Genomic DNA, 17,810 nt, shown 5'->3' with positions numbered 1-17,810 from the left:
ATAATTAAGAATGTCCTGTCTGTAAGGCTTTTAAGTAGAGCTTTTGTTACTACATTATTATGAAAAGTTCTGATATATATTATCGAGTACATGCTTTGTTAGCTGTTTATTTTAGACTCATTGTAATACCGATATCGGTTTAAGTATGTTATCAATCAATTTTATTCAAATCGGTGAACATGAAATTCACAGTTAGTGCCCCTTAAAGTAATATTAAGACACCATATTTTGTAAACCAAAATCATGTAAATAGGACTTCCCAGGTCTATCAAGTATCAAATTTCATGTCAGTAATATTTCAGCAGGTATTTTTGCTAATGAGCTTTGTCTGTGTCTATAGTGGAACAATGGATTGAAGACGAAATAACTCGTGTGTTGTGCAGCTTCGAAACCCAGTACATAGTTGATACTGTCATTGTATTTAGTTCTGCGTGTACAAGTTTTCGTTTATTTTAAATGTTATTTTCAGAAATTAGAGTCAGTTTGAATGTTGATGAATTGGTGATTTCCTTTTGCATGTTTTGCAGAACATCAATTTAAAATTTACGTCAAACAATAATAATAATATCAGCATTCTTATCAGCTGGAACAAAAACAAATTCCCTGGTGAACTCAATAAGCGTATGTTTGATACGAGAAATAGGGCTTTTATTGTTGTTGTTAGGAGTAAATGTTTTTAAAATGTTGAACACGAATATCAACTATGTTCATACTTAATAAAAAACATAAAATGTATGCCTTGAAGTTTACAACAACTTCAGCATTCTGAATGACTTTATCAACATTATATTTGCACCAAATGATAATGCATGTCACCACAAACAATCTTTATATTTGTCTATAAATATAATTTACCAGCGAAAACGATAAATTGATCCTCTCAAGTAAAGTAAGTGGCAATCGATAATGGCATATACCATGCAACACTATAAACCAAAGGTATTTATAACATTTTAACATTTAAATTATATAGTGTCAATAAACAGGTATACGCAGGTATAATAACGAACTTCTTTTATAGCGTAGGAATTGAACTAGACAATTTTGTTTCGATCAATAAAAATGGTGGAATGTATGATAAGGTCTAGCTGAGGTTAGTTTTCCTTTTAAATAATTAACTTTCATTTTTTTAAATAATTTTTTATGTAGTTACCACAATACTCGCTCGTATAATTTATGTTACGTATCATTGTATAACCATGTAGATAAACATGTATCTTATACTGTTAAAACAAATGAGTCTTAGTTGATTAAGATTGTGAGTATTTTTTTTAAAGGAAGGTTGGTTATTTCCCTTGGGCATACTGGCTTACTTCACTAATTAGAATTGACAGCCACGATATACTAGAATAGTGTTGAAAATTGCGTTCAATTATAATCAGTCAATTACTTTTTAGTAATCAATCCTATTTTAGAAAGATAAAGAAACTTGAAAACCAGGATAGTATTGCGTAAACTACACATTTGAACATAGAAAGTAATATTCATTTTTTTTTTTCTCTATGTTTTCAAATTACATCAATCTTGAAGTATTTTACGCGTAAAAGTAAAAGAGTAAATAATGTAATTAAGAAATTGCAAACGGACCAATATTGACTTTGAGGATGACAAATAAGACTTTGAGTGTGGGTATCGCATCAAAACAGAATAGTGATTTAAATTACCTGTGTATGAATTTAATCTTGAGTTTATTTTTAAACTGAATAGTAGTATACTGATGTCAAAGTATAGTTCTTATAACAGAAACATTTTTATAGACAATTTCCTTAAGAATAATCCTTGTGGAAAGATTGTTTCGTGACATTTATTTCAAGAGGATTTATTTTATACATTTCATAATAGTTCCTTCCTTTGGCAGGCATTGACAGGGCCAAGCGGATTGCTGAAACACAAATTGACCCTTTAAAAAATGATTGGAGGGAATTCAAGAGAAAAGCGACATGAATAATAGAAACAAGCCACCTGCCCACTATTGTTATTTTTAAAGAGCCTGTCTATGTGAAAAAAAGTCCGGAAGCAACATTTGCCAATCTTTATGAAATCTTGTTTGTAGGTTAACCTTACCATATATATTGTAAATAAATATAAACTTTTGGTCTGATTTATATATCTTGGCTGAAGGGGGCGCCACCTTAAATTTTTCGATTTTCAGATGATAACCAATAGAAAATACACAAAACAAGCACATGTTGAAACAATATTTAATGTAACAATAAAGATATTATCAACAGTGGCATCATATGTAAGTTATAATACAAGGAACGCTTCATTGCCATATCTGCCATAAAAAATTGAAGTTAACCAAGTGCAGAAAACTCTGAAAATTTGGCAATTTTCCAAATTTCCTATTTTCTCAAAAATGCCTTAAATTTATCGATTTTCAGATGAAAACCAATAGAAAATACACAAAATAGGCATATGTTGAAACAATATTTAATGTAACAATAAAGATATTATCAACAGCAGTGCCATCATATGTAAAATATAATACAAGGACCTCTTCATAGCCATATCTGCCATAAAAAAATTGAAATTAACCAAGAGCAGATAACTCTGAAAATTTATTTAAGTCTTACTAATTATAATATATTCAAAATGAACACTGAAAGTGAGTTATTACTCAGATCATAAGAGAGTCAAATAAGTCTTTACAAATATCTGTGTGTTTTCCGTTGGCAAAAAAAAATTGAGATTAAGGTAAAAAAAAAACCCATGACACATTTTTGCAACAAATCAATTCTACTAGACATTATTATTTGGTCTATATAAGAATTATTTAAAAATAGACCACAAAGAAATGATATGCAGTGTTAAATAGCTTGTTGATAGCTACGCTGAAGTGCGATGATGGTAACGCTGAAGTGCGACGGTCTACACTTACTACATTTCCATTACTTTTCATGTAGATGTAGATATCAATTTGTATGTTAAAAGCAGTTTTCCAGGTTTTTAAGTTGATAAGGGGCTTATAAACTTTTAAAACTACGAGAAACGGGAAGGATTGGCGGATTGGTAAGTTAATCTTTTGCAGCGATTTTTGTTTTCGAAATTTACAAAAGATTCTGAATCAAAGAGTACGATCTCTCATTTAGTATGCAACTGTGATTAAGAACAGCCATAGACCATGAATAATGAATGTAGATTTGTATACTTAATATTAAAAAAAATACTGCTCGTGATTGCATGTCTGTAGATTTTAAACTTACAATCATGCGTCATATAGACCATCGCACATAAGCGTACGGACAATCGCAATTCGGCGTAGACCATCGCACTTCAGCGTGACCATCGCACTTCAGCGTGACGATTGCACTTCAGCGGCCCTTGCGCACCTCCGAGTCCTACATATTTAACATTGCCATAAAAGCGGGAGGTTCGGCTAGCCGCAAAACCAGGTTTAACCCACTATTTTTTTCTTAGAATGTCCTGTACCAAGTCAAGAAAATGGCCATTGTTATGTTATAGTTCGTTTCTGTGTGTGTTACATTTTATTGTTGTATTTCTGTGGTGTCGTAGTTCTCCTCTTATATTTGATGTGTTTCTCTCGGTTTTAGTTTGTAACCCCGGATTTGTTTTTTTCTCAATCGATTGATGAATTTCGAACAGAGGTATACTATTGTTGCCTTTATTTAGAAAATGAAGCTCGGTGCTTTAAGATGATTGGAGGAGGGGTCTAAACATCCCATTTTAGTTTGTTGTTAACAAAGCCTTTTTCTATGAAATCAAATAATGTTAAATTATAAAACAGAAACATGAAAGTTGATTAAAATGTAATCAGAGTTTTGCTTTGCATTTGAATATTATCGAAAATATTTGCAATCAGATGTACCTACTTTTTTTTAAACTGATAAATTGAGACAATGAAGCAACTATTTTAAAATAAATAAATAAATTCAATAATGCAAAAAGTGACTAATTCTCAATTGACATTTAAATTTGGTTTTTATATGAGAGACTTCATAAAATCAAATAATCTTTTTGAAGATCTTTCAAAACATCTTGGTTGCTATGGAAATTTTAAAAAAATCATTGTGTTTTGGTGGCATTGCCATATGATCTTTAGATAAATTTGAATAAAACTTTTTTGCGACAAATCAATTCTACCAGACATTTGGTCTACAAAAAAAAAAATTAAAAAGAGACCTGCACAAAGAATGATATGTTTGTGTAGTGGTTAGAAAATAAAGTTTGGTGATTAAAGATAATTTAGGTTGGTTGGTTCGGTCTGAATATCATTTTAGCATGCGGCATGATTGTAATATTTTTTTTAATCAACTGAACAATGAAGAAGCAAATAGATTTATTTACTACTTGTATGCTTTAGTTTGTGGGCTGTTGAGGGATTTTTATATAAACAGAGCATAAATAAAATCTTAACTGTTTAAAAACACTTTTTTGCTGTCTGATATCTGCACTATTTATTTTGGATATACAACATGTAAAAAGATTCTCTTGATAATTTTGAAAATTGATTCTAATACTGTAAATTCAGACATGTTTTACCTGTATTTATCATTGCTACTTTTGATGCCTCACTGAACAAAAAAGATTAATTATCGTGAATTCAGGAAAAGCTTCATGCAGATATATGTGTCACATATCAGAATGTAATTTCTTATGTTTTGCGATATTAATCCATTCACATGATTCCAGTCACAGTATTCATATTAAAAGAATACTCGCAAAAAAGAGATTTAGTGGAACAGAATATTCCTTTGTGATTAGATAATTTATGTATTTCTATCGTCAGATAATTATAAATTTAAATTTTAAGCATTGCTGAGGATATTTTAGTCCTTACTATGTCAGCTTAGAAATAAAAAGCTGTGCCATGAGTACACGAATAAAATACCATATCTCTTCAATGTCATATCAGACATTTAGAAAAAAAACACTAAAGAGCATATAGATTTATTTACTACTTGTATGCTTTAGTTTGTGGGCTGTGGAGGGATTTTTATATAGACAGAGCATAAATAAAACTTATTTCAATTGATATCAACAATTCACCAAGTTTAATGCAAATTGGTTAAAGCACTTTTGACATGTTTGAGTTATTGTCTGGCATGTTGATGATGGACAGACAGAAGAAATGACAGACAGACGGACATAGGTGTACCATAATACGTCCCGTAAATGGCCATATAAAAAAACTATACATTATCAAGTGATTCTTTACATCTATCAAAGAATATGGTGAATAATAATATCCTGGGTATGTATACATCAATGGTTACCTGTTTTGACCTTCTGCTGTTGTCTGTTCTATGGTCGGGTTGTTGTCTCTTTGACACATTCCCCATTTCCATTCTCAATTTTATTACATACATTTTTGTAGATTATCAGTCAATTCTCTTTAGTTGCCAAAGCAATAAACAAATTCATATGTTTAAACTAAAGCAATATTGACCATTTCATGATTTTTTGGTTTATTTCATAGTGATGGTAAGCTGAATAGACTGTGAATATGACTTCTTATCTGTGATATATATGTGGGAACCATTCTTCCTGTCTAAATACTTTCATCGCATCATTGTCCCTAACTTTAGTAGAAAATTGTTAAGATGATTTTCAAGTTTTCACATCCCAGCCTTCAGTGTAAAAAGCCAAAAACAGTTGAAGGTGCTGTATCTGGTACAAGACTTGATGTTCTCTCTCGAATGTAACACATTGTGATGCCCATTTTTTTTTCGATATATTAAAACTCATTTTCCTTGTTATTGTAATGCTGATTACCAAGACATAAATTGGTCAACACTATTCGGCACATGGAAAAGCTGATTAAGTGGTTCCGATATATGTCTGACATCACCAGGATCTTCTTCCATTGGTTGGTCTTGATCAAATCTTACTGAGTTCAGACTGAACTAACCTTTGATGATATGCAAGATAAGGAATGGTTCTGCATTCCTACAAGAAGTAAAAACCATATAACAAAGAGGATAAAAATGTTATCACAATTATTATTCTGTCATTTCGTTAAGTCATACAGAAATATTGATAACAATTAACAAATGGTTGAAATGCATTAAAGAATTCATAAATAAATGGACCAAATGTAAATCAGGGTACATATATAGATTCATCTATACATTGCATATGATTAATGACTTTCATTTATGGATAAATATCAGTGCAAAATGTCATTAAATTACAACCAACTTTACTGCAAAAATTCCAATGGGCCCGATATCGACACAGTCACTCAATTTTCACTGTTTGACTGATGTCAATTTGAACTTATTGTTGTCAATGTTGAATGTGGTGTCAGTATTAGTAAGACTCGACGAAAATCTTTTCGGGTATATGGCATTTTTGGAAATATTATATATACATATGTATCAAAAATAAGACTTAGTTTTCTCAATTGAATTAATTCATATTTATTATGTCGGGGTCTTTTATTGCAGTTTGGGTTTTTCTTATTGTTGAAGGCTGTACAGTTGTCTTAAATTACTAACAAGTACTTGTATATCAACTTCATTTAACTTTTTGTGGATCATGTGGATTGTTGTCTCATTTGCAATCAAACCACACCATCTTATTTTATGTTACGTACATTGTACATGTATTTGTAGATTTTATGCTACAGTTGGGTGCAGACCAAGCATTACATGTAGACGGGCAGAAAAAGTTAACGCGGCGTTTACTCGCGTGCACTTCAAGTAAACGCCGCGCTAACTGTGCGTTAACTCCGAAATTTCAGTAGACATAAAAAGTAAACGGGCGTTTACTTTCGCGTTTACCTCCGCGCTAACGCAAAATCAGCGCGTCTTCTTATTTTGTAAAGAGTAAACGGGTGTTTCCTTCCGCGTTTACTTCCGCGTTAACTTGAAAAAAGGCGCGTCTTCTAATTTCGTCAAACGTAAACGCACGTTTACTGTTTGTATTAAACGTGCGTTAACGCAAATTATCATCGTATCCTGGATACACTGACCTTGAATATCAAATGATAAAGTACATCAAAATTAAATGACCAACTGTTCATTTTCGATTGACATATTGACGATTACAGTTAATTAATATTGTTATTACACCTCTTTAATTAATTGAAAATTAAACATAGTAAATTTCTTTTTCTGCACAAATAAACAGTTCAAGCATGTCCTTCTTTTACAAATGTATTCAAAAATTTATATCATCACCAAAATCCAGCAGTTTTCACATCTCAGACTGTCTGACTCAGGATGACTCGTATAACCAAATTATTTGAGCTCATTAGCCAAAACTGACCATCTTTGCGCTTCATCAAGTAAATCTATATAGTAGCACAGTCATTCCGTTAAATGTTTAGGTCAGGAGGGACTGTATAATACGAATGAAAGCAATATTGAAAAACAATGACTACAAAATTTTGTTCGCATCAATTTATAGTGCCAGCGTGTCCTCTTTTTAATCAAAATATTGAATCGTAAACAAATATCAGTAATTTTCATACCTCAGACTGACTCGTATATCAAAATTATTTATCTGCATCAACAAAAACTGACAAATATTTGCACTACAACATGCAAATCTATATAGCTGTATAGTAAATCTGCTATATTTTTGAGTCAGAAGGGACTGTATAAAACAATTGATAGCAATATTAGACCACACTGACTACAAAACTTTGTTCGCATCAAATGAAAGTGCCAGCATGTCCCCTTTTTATTGAAAATATTGAATCGTAAACAAATATCAGTAGTTTTCATACCTCAGACTGACTCGTATAACAAAATTTCTTGTCAGCATCAACCAAAACTGACCATATTTGCTCTTTTTTATGTAAATCTTATAGTCGCATAGTAAATCAGTAATATTGTTATGTCAGGATGGATTGTATAAAACAAATGACAGAATATTAGAAAACAATGACTAAAATATTTTGTTCGCATCAATTTATAGTGCCAGCATGTTCTGTTTTTTTTTTCAAAATATTGAATCGTAAACAATTATCAGTAATTTACATACCTCAGACTGACTTGTCTATCAAAATTATTTGTCCGCATCAACCAAAACTGACCTTATTTGCTCTATTTCATGTACATTTTATAGTCGCATAGTAAATCAGTTATATTTTTATGTAAGGACGGATTGTATAATACAAATGATAGCAATATTGAACCACAATGACTACAAAATTTTGCTCGGATCAAATGAGAGTGCCAGCGTGTCCTCTTTTTATTCAAAATATTGAATAGTAAAATAATTAGAATAGTTTTGATATATCAGACTGACTTGTATAACAAAATTATTTGACCGCATCAACCAAAACTGACCATATTTGATCTTTATTATGTAAATCTTTATAGCCGCATAGTAAATCAGTTATATTTTTATATCAGGATGGATTGTATAATATATATGACAGTAGTATTGGAAAACAATGACTAAAAAAGTTGGTTCGCATCAATTTATAGTGCCAGCATGTCCCCTTTTTATTGAAAATATTGAATCGTAAACAAATATCAGTAGTTTTCATACCTCAGACTGACTCGTATAACAAAATTATTTGTCCGCATCAACCAAAACTGACCATATTTGCTCTTTTTTATGTAAATCTTATAGTCGCATAGTAAACCAGTAATATTTTTATGTCAGGATGGATTGTATAAAACAAATGACAGAATATTAGAAAACAATGACTAAAATATTTTGTTCGCATCAATTTATAGTGCCAGCATGTTCTGTTTTTTTTTCAAAATATTGAATCGTAAACAATTATCAGTAATTTACATACCTCAGACTGACTTGTCTATCAAAATTATTTGTCCGCATCAACCAAAACTGACCTTATTTGCTCTATTTCATGTACATTTTATAGTCGCATAGTAAATCAGTTATATTTTTATGTAAGGACGGATTGTATAATACAAATGATAGCAATATTGAACCACAATGACTACAAAATTTTGCTCGGATCAAATGAGAGTGCCAGCGTGTCCTCTTTTTATTCAAAATATTGAATTGTAAAATAATTAGAATAGTTTTGATATATCAGACTGACTTGTATAACAAAATTATTTGACCGCATCAACCAAAACTGACCATATTTGATCTTTATTATGTAAATCTTTATAGCCGCATAGTAAATCAGTTATATTTTTATATCAGGATGGATTGTATAATATATATGACAGTAGTATTGGAAAACAATGACTAAAAAAGTTGGTTCGCATCAATTTATAGTGCCAGCATGTCCCCTTTTTATTGAAAATATTGAATCGTAAACAAATATCAGTAGTTTTCATACCTCAGACTGACTCGTATAACAAAATTATTTGTCAGCATCAACCAAAACTGACCATATTTGCTCTTTTTTATGTAAATCTTATAGTCGCATAGTAAACCAGTAATATTTTTATGTCAGGATGGATTGTATAAAACAAATGACAGTAATATTAGAAAACAACGACTAAAATATTTTCTTCGCATCAATTTATAGTGCCAGCATGTCTTGTTTTTATTCAAAATATTGAATCGTAAACAATTATCAGTAATTTACATACCTCAGACTGACTTGTCTATCAAAATTATTTGTCAGCATCAACCAAAACTGACCTTATTTGCTCTATTTTATGTAAATTTTATAGTCGCATAGTAAATCAGTTATATTTTTATGTAAGGACGGATTGTATAATACAAATGATAGCAATATTGAACCACAATGACTACAAAATTGTTCTTGCATCAAATGAGAATGCCAGCGTGTCCTCTTTTTATTCAAAATATTGAATTGTAAACTAATTACAGTAGTTTTGATATCTCAGACTGACTTGTATAACAAAATTATTTGACCAACTGTTCAATTTTCGATTGACATATTGACGATTACAGTTAATTAATAATGTTATTACACCTCTTTAATGAATTGAAAATTAATCATAGTAAATTTCTTTTTCTTCACAAATAAACAGTTCAAGCATGTCCTTCTTTTACAAATGTATTCAAAAATTTATATCATCACCAAAATCCAGCGGTTTTCACATCACAGACTGTCTGACTCAGGATGACTCGTACAACCAAATTATTTGACCTCATTAACCAAAACTGGCCATATTTGCACTTCATCAAGTAAATCTATATAGTAGCACAGTCATTCCGTTAAATTTGTAGGTCAGGAGGGACTGTATAATACGAATGACAGCAATATTGGAAAACAATGACTACAAAATTTTGTTCGCATCAATTTATAGTGCCAGCGTGTCCTCTTTTTAATCAAAATATTGAATCGTAAACAAATATCAGTAATTTTCATACCTCAGACTGACTCGTATATCAAAATTATTCATCCGCATCAACAAAAACTGACAAATATTTGCACTACATCATGCAAATCTATATAGCTGTATAGTAAATCTTTTATATTTTTAGGTCAGAAGGGACTGTATAAAACAAATGATAGCAATATTGGACCACAATGACTACAAAACTTTGTTCGCATCAAATGAAAGTGCCAGCATGTCCTCATTTTATTCAAAATATTGAATCGTAAACAATTATCAGTAATTTACATACCTCAGACTGACTTGTCTATCAAAATTATTTGTCCGCATCAACCAAAACTGACCTTATTTGCTCTATTTCATGTACATTTTATAGTCGCATAGTAAATCAGTTATATTTTTATGTAAGGACGGATTGTATAATACAAATGATAGCAATATTGAACCACAATGACTACAAAATTTTGCTCGGATCAAATGAGAGTGCCAGCGTGTCCTCTTTTTATTCAAAATATTGAATTGTAAAATAATTAGAATAGTTTTGATATATCAGACTGACTTGTATAACAAAATTATTTGACCGCATCAACCAAAACTGACCATATTTGATCTTTATTATGTAAATCTTTATAGCCGCATAGTAAATCAGTTATATTTTTATATCAGGATGGATTGTATAATATATATGACAGTAGTATTGGAAAACAATGACTAAAAAAGTTGGTTCGCATCAATTTATAGTGCCAGCATGTCCCCTTTTTATTGAAAATATTGAATCGTAAACAAATATCAGTAGTTTTCATACCTCAGACTGACTCGTATAACAAAATTATTTGTCAGCATCAACCAAAACTGACCATATTTGCTCTTTTTTATGTAAATCTTATAGTCGCATAGTAAACCAGTAATATTTTTATGTCAGGATGGATTGTATAAAACAAAACGCAAGTAATATTAGAAAACAACGACTAAAATATTTTCTTCGCATCAATTTATAGTGCCAGCATGTCTTGTTTTTATTCAAAATATTGAATCGTAAACAATTATCAGTAATTTACATACCTCAGACTGACTTGTCTATCAAAATTATTTGTCAGCATCAACCAAAACTGACCTTATTTGCTCTATTTTATGTAAATTTTATAGTCGCATAGTAAATCAGTTATATTTTTATGTAAGGACGGATTGTATAATACAAATGATAGCAATATTGAACCACAATGACTACAAAATTGTTCTTGCATCAAATGAGAATGCCAGCGTGTCCTCTTTTTATTCAAAATATTGAATTGTAAACTAATTACAGTAGTTTTGATATCTCAGACTGACTTGTATAACAAAATTATTTGACCAACTGTTCAATTTTCGATTGACATATTGACGATTACAGTTAATTAATAATGTTATTACACCTCTTTAATGAATTGAAAATTAATCATAGTAAATTTCTTTTTCTTCACAAATAAACAGTTCAAGCATGTCCTTCTTTTACAAATGTATTCAAAAATTTATATCATCACCAAAATCCAGCGGTTTTCACATCACAGACTGTCTGACTCAGGATGACTCGTACAACCAAATTATTTGACCTCATTAACCAAAACTGGCCATATTTGCACTTCATCAAGTAAATCTATATAGTAGCAGTCATTCCGTTAAATTTGTAGGTCAGGAGGGACTGTATAATACGAATGACAGCAATATTGGAAAACAATGACTACAAAATTTTGTTCGCATCAATTTATAGTGCCAGCGTGTCCTCTTTTTAATCAAAATATTGAATCGTAAACAAATATCAGTAATTTTCATACCTCAGACTGACTCGTATATCAAAATTATTCATCCGCATCAACAAAAACTGACAAATATTTGCACTACATCATGCAAATCTATATAGCTGTATAGTAAATCTTTTATATTTTTAGGTCAGAAGGGACTGTATAAAACAAATGATAGCAATATTGGACCACAATGACTACAAAACTTTGTTCGCATCAAATGAAAGTGCCAGCATGTCCTCATTTTATTCAAAATATTGAATCGTAAACTAATTACAGTAGATTTGATATATCAGACTGACTTGTATAACAAAATTATTTGACCGCATCAACCAAAACTGACCATATTTGATCTTTATCATGTAAATCTTTATAGCCGCATAGTAAATCAGTTATATTTTTATTTCAGGATGGATTGTATAATATAAATGACAGTAATATTGGAAAACAATGACTAAAAAAGTTGGTTCGCTTCAATTTATAGTGCCAGCATGTCCCCTTTCTATTGAAAATATTGAATCGTAAACAAATATCAGTAGTTTTCATACCTCAGAATGACTCGTATAACAAAATTACTTGTCAGCATCAACCAAAACTGACCATATTTGCTCTTTTTTATGTAAATCTTATAGTCGCATAGTAAACCAGTAATATTTTTATGTCAGGATGGATTGTATAAAACAAATGACAGTAATATTAGAAAACAATGACTAAAATATTTTGTTCGCATCAATTTATAGTGCCAGTATGTCCTGTTTTTATTCAAAATATTGAATCGTAAACAATTATCAGTAATTTACATACCTCAGACTGACTTGTCTATCAAAATTATTTGTCAGCATCAACCAAAACTGACCTTATTTGCTCTATTTCATGTAAATTTAAGTCGCATAGTAAATCAGTTATATTTTTAAGTAAGGACGGATTGTATAATACAAATGATAGCAATATTGAACCACAATGACTACAAAATTTTTCTCGCATCAAATGAGAGTGCCAGCTTGTCCTCTTTTTATTCAAAATATTGAATTGTAAACTAATTACAGTAGTTTTGATATCTCAGACTGACTTGTATAACAAACTTATTTGACCAACTGTTCAATTTTCGATTGACATATTGACGATTACAGTTTTATTAATAATGTTATTACACCTCTTTAATTAATTGAAAATTAATCATAGTAAATTTCTTTTTCTGCACAAATAAAGAGTTCAAGCATGTCCTTCTTTTACAAATGTATTCAAAAATTTATATCATCACCAAAATCCAGCAGTTTTCACATCTCAGACTGTCTGACTCAGGATGACTCGTATAACCAAATTATTTGAGCTCATTAACTAAAACTGACCATATTTGCACTTCATTAAGTAAATCTATATAGTAGCAGTCATTCCGTTAAATTTTTAGGTCAGGAGGGACTGTATAATACGAATGACAGCAATATTGGAAAACAATGACTACAAAACTTTGTTCGCATCAAATGAGAGTGCCAGCGTGTCCTTTTTCTATTCAAAATATTGAATCGTAAACTAATTACAGTAGTTTTGATATATCAGACTGACTTGTATAACGAAATTATTTGACCGCATCAACCAAAACTGACCATATTTGCACTTTATTATGTAAATCTTTATAGCCGCATAGTAAATCAGTTATATTTTTATATCAGAATGGATTGTATAATATAAATGACAGAAATATTGGAAAACAATGACCAAAAGTGTTGGTTCGCATCAATTTACCTTTTTATTGAAAATATTGAATCGTAAACAAATATCAGTAGTTTTCATACCTCAGACTGACTCGTATAACAAAATTACTTGTCAGCATCAACCAAAACTGACCATATTTGCTCTTTTTTTATGTAAATCTTATAGTCGCATAGTAAATCAGTAATATTTTTATGTCAGGATGGATTGTATAAAACAAATGACAGTAATATTAGAAAACAACGACTAAAATATTTTGTTCGCATCAATTTATAGTGCCTGTATGTCCTGTTTTTATTCAAAATATTGAATCGTAAACAATTATCAGTAATTTACATACCTCAGACTGACTTGTCTATCAAAATTATTTGTCCGCATCAACCAAAACTGACCTTATTTGCTCTATTTCATGTAAATTTAAGTCGCATAGTAAATCAGTTATATTTTTATGTAAGGACGGATTGTATAATACACATGATAGCAATATTGAACCACAATGACTACAAAATTTTGCTCGGATCAAATGAGAGTGCCAGCGTGTCCTCTTTTTATTCAAAATATTGAATTGTAAACTAATTAGAGTAGTTTTGATAAATCAGACTGACTTGTTTAACAAAATTATTTGAACGCATCAACCAAAAATGACCATATTTGATCTTTATTATGTAAATCTTTATAGCCGCATAGTAAATCAGTTATATTTTTATATCAGGATGGATTGTATAATATATATGACAGTATTATTGGAAAACAATGACTAAAAAAGTTGGTTCGCATCAATTTATAGTGCCAGCATGTCCCCTTTTTATTGAAAATATTGAGTCGTAAACAAATATCAGTAGTTTTCATACCTCAGACTGACTCGTATAACAAAATTATTTGTCAGCATCAACCAAAACTGACCATATTTGCTCTTTTTTATGTAAATCTTATAGTCGCATAGTAAATCAGATATATTTTTGAAATGCTTAAAAATACGAACGCTTATTTGGAAAGCAAAAGCTTACAGACACTGTAGATATCAACCTTATGAAACATAAAAAGCACAACAGAAACAAAATTTAGGTGTTGTTTTACAAATGAGAAACTTTTAAAAACAGTAAGCAACATTAATCTCTGTGTACCAATCCTTTTTCAAAAGTTGGCATGATGCCAATTTAAAACATTTATCGGTAAAAAACATTTTTTACAGGTGAAATCATGTTAAACTTGCATTCTAGCAAAGAAAATTACTACATTTGCAAAAAAATGGCAAACAAAATTATTACAAAGATGGCCATTTTTTCATTAGAAAATGCGTGTGCGAATGCTTGAATGTGTTCTCAAAATAGAATTTATTATTTCTAAAAATAGAATCAAATATTTTCACTTTTGATGGTATACACAGAGTCCCTACATGTTACCTTTCCAGATACATGTCACATAACATTATATTTCGAAACTAGCTTCCGTACGATATTTGGCATATTGCATGGTTTTCTCGTAGACAGGTATTTAAAACTATATACGTTTTTTTTTTAATTTTTATTTGTGCGTTTTCCAAATCAATTTCAATATATGAGCTGCATGGGATAGAAATCGACCGTATGCAAATCAACATCAATATAAATGTTAACCTATTTCGGTTTTAAAACAATTGAATAGAAAGTCTGGGACTGTTTGCAAGTTAAATTGTTAATCGACTGCTACAAAACAAATCACGCTTCATCTTATATTTCATTGTATTTCGTATATAAATGTTCCAAAATCAATCAGCGTCTGTTACATGTACATATTCACGTACACTTGCATAAGGTCAATTTCTATCAGACGCAGCTCATATGTTAACTTGAAGACAACATTTTTCGATAGTTGCACACAATTGAAAACTAGTTATATATAATGTGTATACCATGATGAAAGAGCTTGTATACGGTCCGATTGATATTCAGGCGAGTTGGTTAGAGGGTATAAATTTTGCATACAAAACTCCTTCTACAGTTTTAAACAGGGTTTTTATGCAATGTATGTACTTGTTTAGTCATGAACAAAAAAATGCCCACCTTCTTGAATAGATCCATGTCGGGGACACATTTTAGATTTTCAAGAGGTTGAACATTTGCCTGCAATATATGACCATTTGAACAATATGTCAACCCAAAGAAGAGCGGGATCTTATTAGTTATAAAAAAGAAGATGTGGATTGATTTCCAATGAGAGAACTCTCCACAAGAGACCAAATGACACAGATATTAACAACTATAGGTCGCCGTACGGCCTTCGACAATGAGCAAAGCCCATACCGCATAGTCAGCTATAAAAGGCCCCGAAATGAAAATGTAAAACAATTAAAACGAGAAAACTAACGGCCTAATTTATGTACATAAAATGAACGAAAAACATATATGTAACACATAAACAAACCTTGCAAGTGATCTAAAGTACATAAGCAGTGAAATGTCAACGCGGTAGAATATCTGCCAATTTTGTTTCCATCAAATATTCAACATTTGTTAATATTGTAATCAAGAAAGAATAGAATATATGTCTTAATTTGTTTTTGGTTAAAGGACTTATACTTATTTTTATCTAGAATATTAAGCTTTAATTATTTTAAACGTCCAATCCAGATCGCCAATTGGACAACTGGCATACAGAGTCAGCTATTGAATATATTAAATTATCGATGTTTTGTTATTTGTGTAGTGTAAAAATCATATGTTGTATCTTTCGACCATGTGTTTTATTATTTTTTTTTGTCGTTGTGTTTTTTTTCTACTTTTCAAATTTTTCTTGGATTGATGGTTTATGTGCTTTGTTGTCCTTTCCAATATTATTTAGTTATCTGTGTTGCATGTAATGCTCAATTGAAAAAACCATTACATTATCGCATTAAACATTTGTTAAACATAGATTTTATTACAAAGGAGTGGCATCGTATGTGTTATGTGTAGATACATATTTAAATAAAGTTGCCAGAAAGAAATGATCATCTGCATCTATTCTTTAATAATATCAAGTATCTATATTCAGCAAATTTAGTTCTTGCACCATTAAAACAAAATGTTTTTTCAAGTGAAGAGTTTGTCTGAAATCTCATACAAAAAGGCGAATTTAATATATGCCTTTGAATGTGTTGACAACCGAGATAATCAGAGTATCTTACCGTAGCTTTTTTGTTATACAAACTTAGCATTGTTAAAAGTAGGTGTACTTTGATAAAAGGTAGCGTCGTTTCGATAAGATGTGCTTCAATAAAAAAGAAATGTAACTCTGTGTTTCGTTTTTTCATGCCATATATGTTATCCTAATTTCGCATTTATTAATGGAGGCTTTCTTCTTCCTTGAATCCAAACTTGTCATACGTTCGCCGCAATTTACCTTTTCAGAAATGTATTAGGTAACATATTCTAATGAAATCCGTTATCATTTGTTTAATAGTCTGTCATTATTTTAAATTGCTGGATCGTTTAAACAGGTAGTAAACCTGTTTATATAATGTTAAAATTAAATACCTTTAAACGTCATTTAAAATTTGTTTTGTAACTAGATGTCACGATTTGTTTTTCAACAATTACAAACCTATCTTTGACTGAAAATGTTAAAATAAATGAATTATAATGTATTTGTGTCATATGGCAAGGAAATCTAAGATTGTTTTATCATTTGTGATATGTTTTCTTGCTAATAACGTATTTTCCTACACTTTGATGTTATTTAAACTTTGAACGAAAATTTTGAGTTTATTGTATTTGACGAGACTGTCATATAAGTGAGAGGTTTCGCTAGCTATACAACCAGGTTTAAGCCACCATTTTCTACATAAGAAAATGCCTGTGAAAAGTATGGAATATTACAGTTGTTATCCATTCCTTTGATGTGATTGCGCTTAGTAAATTGCCATTGGATTAGATGACTTTCCTTTTTTGAATTTTCCTCAAAAACAAATACTGTGATTTACATTAAAATGTAATTTATAAGATGATATTCTCAAAATCCAAGTACAAGGGATTGCAATTGGGTTAGGGAGAAAAACAGCTGAGTTTGACACTCCTCGTAGTATATGCAACTAACTGTACAAAATGCCAAAAACAAACAATTATATATGTAGAACAAACAGGCGATACACTGTAGG

The 17,810-nt window shown here is 30.4% G+C and overlaps 1 long non-coding RNA gene across 1 annotated transcript in view; it reads left to right on the top strand.

Moving 5' to 3' along the window:
* Nucleotides 1–1,038: 1,038 nt before the first annotated feature.
* The window catches only part of LOC127717512 (uncharacterized), a 56,298-nt gene continuing 39,526 nt past the window's right edge, over nucleotides 1,039–17,810 (top strand). Inside the window, exon 1 of the long non-coding RNA XR_007989210.1 lies at nucleotides 1,039–1,093. This is a non-coding gene — a long non-coding RNA (uncharacterized LOC127717512). The remainder of the gene's footprint in view (nucleotides 1,094–17,810) is intronic.

The sequence above is a fragment of the Mytilus californianus genome, unplaced genomic scaffold, assembly GCF_021869535.1.
Source record: "Mytilus californianus isolate M0D057914Y unplaced genomic scaffold, xbMytCali1.0.p SCAF_10, whole genome shotgun sequence".
Taxonomy (NCBI): Eukaryota; Metazoa; Mollusca; class Bivalvia; order Mytilida; family Mytilidae; genus Mytilus; species Mytilus californianus.
The sequence above is the reverse complement of the archived record's forward strand: the minus strand, read 5'-3'. Positions and strand labels throughout refer to the sequence as shown.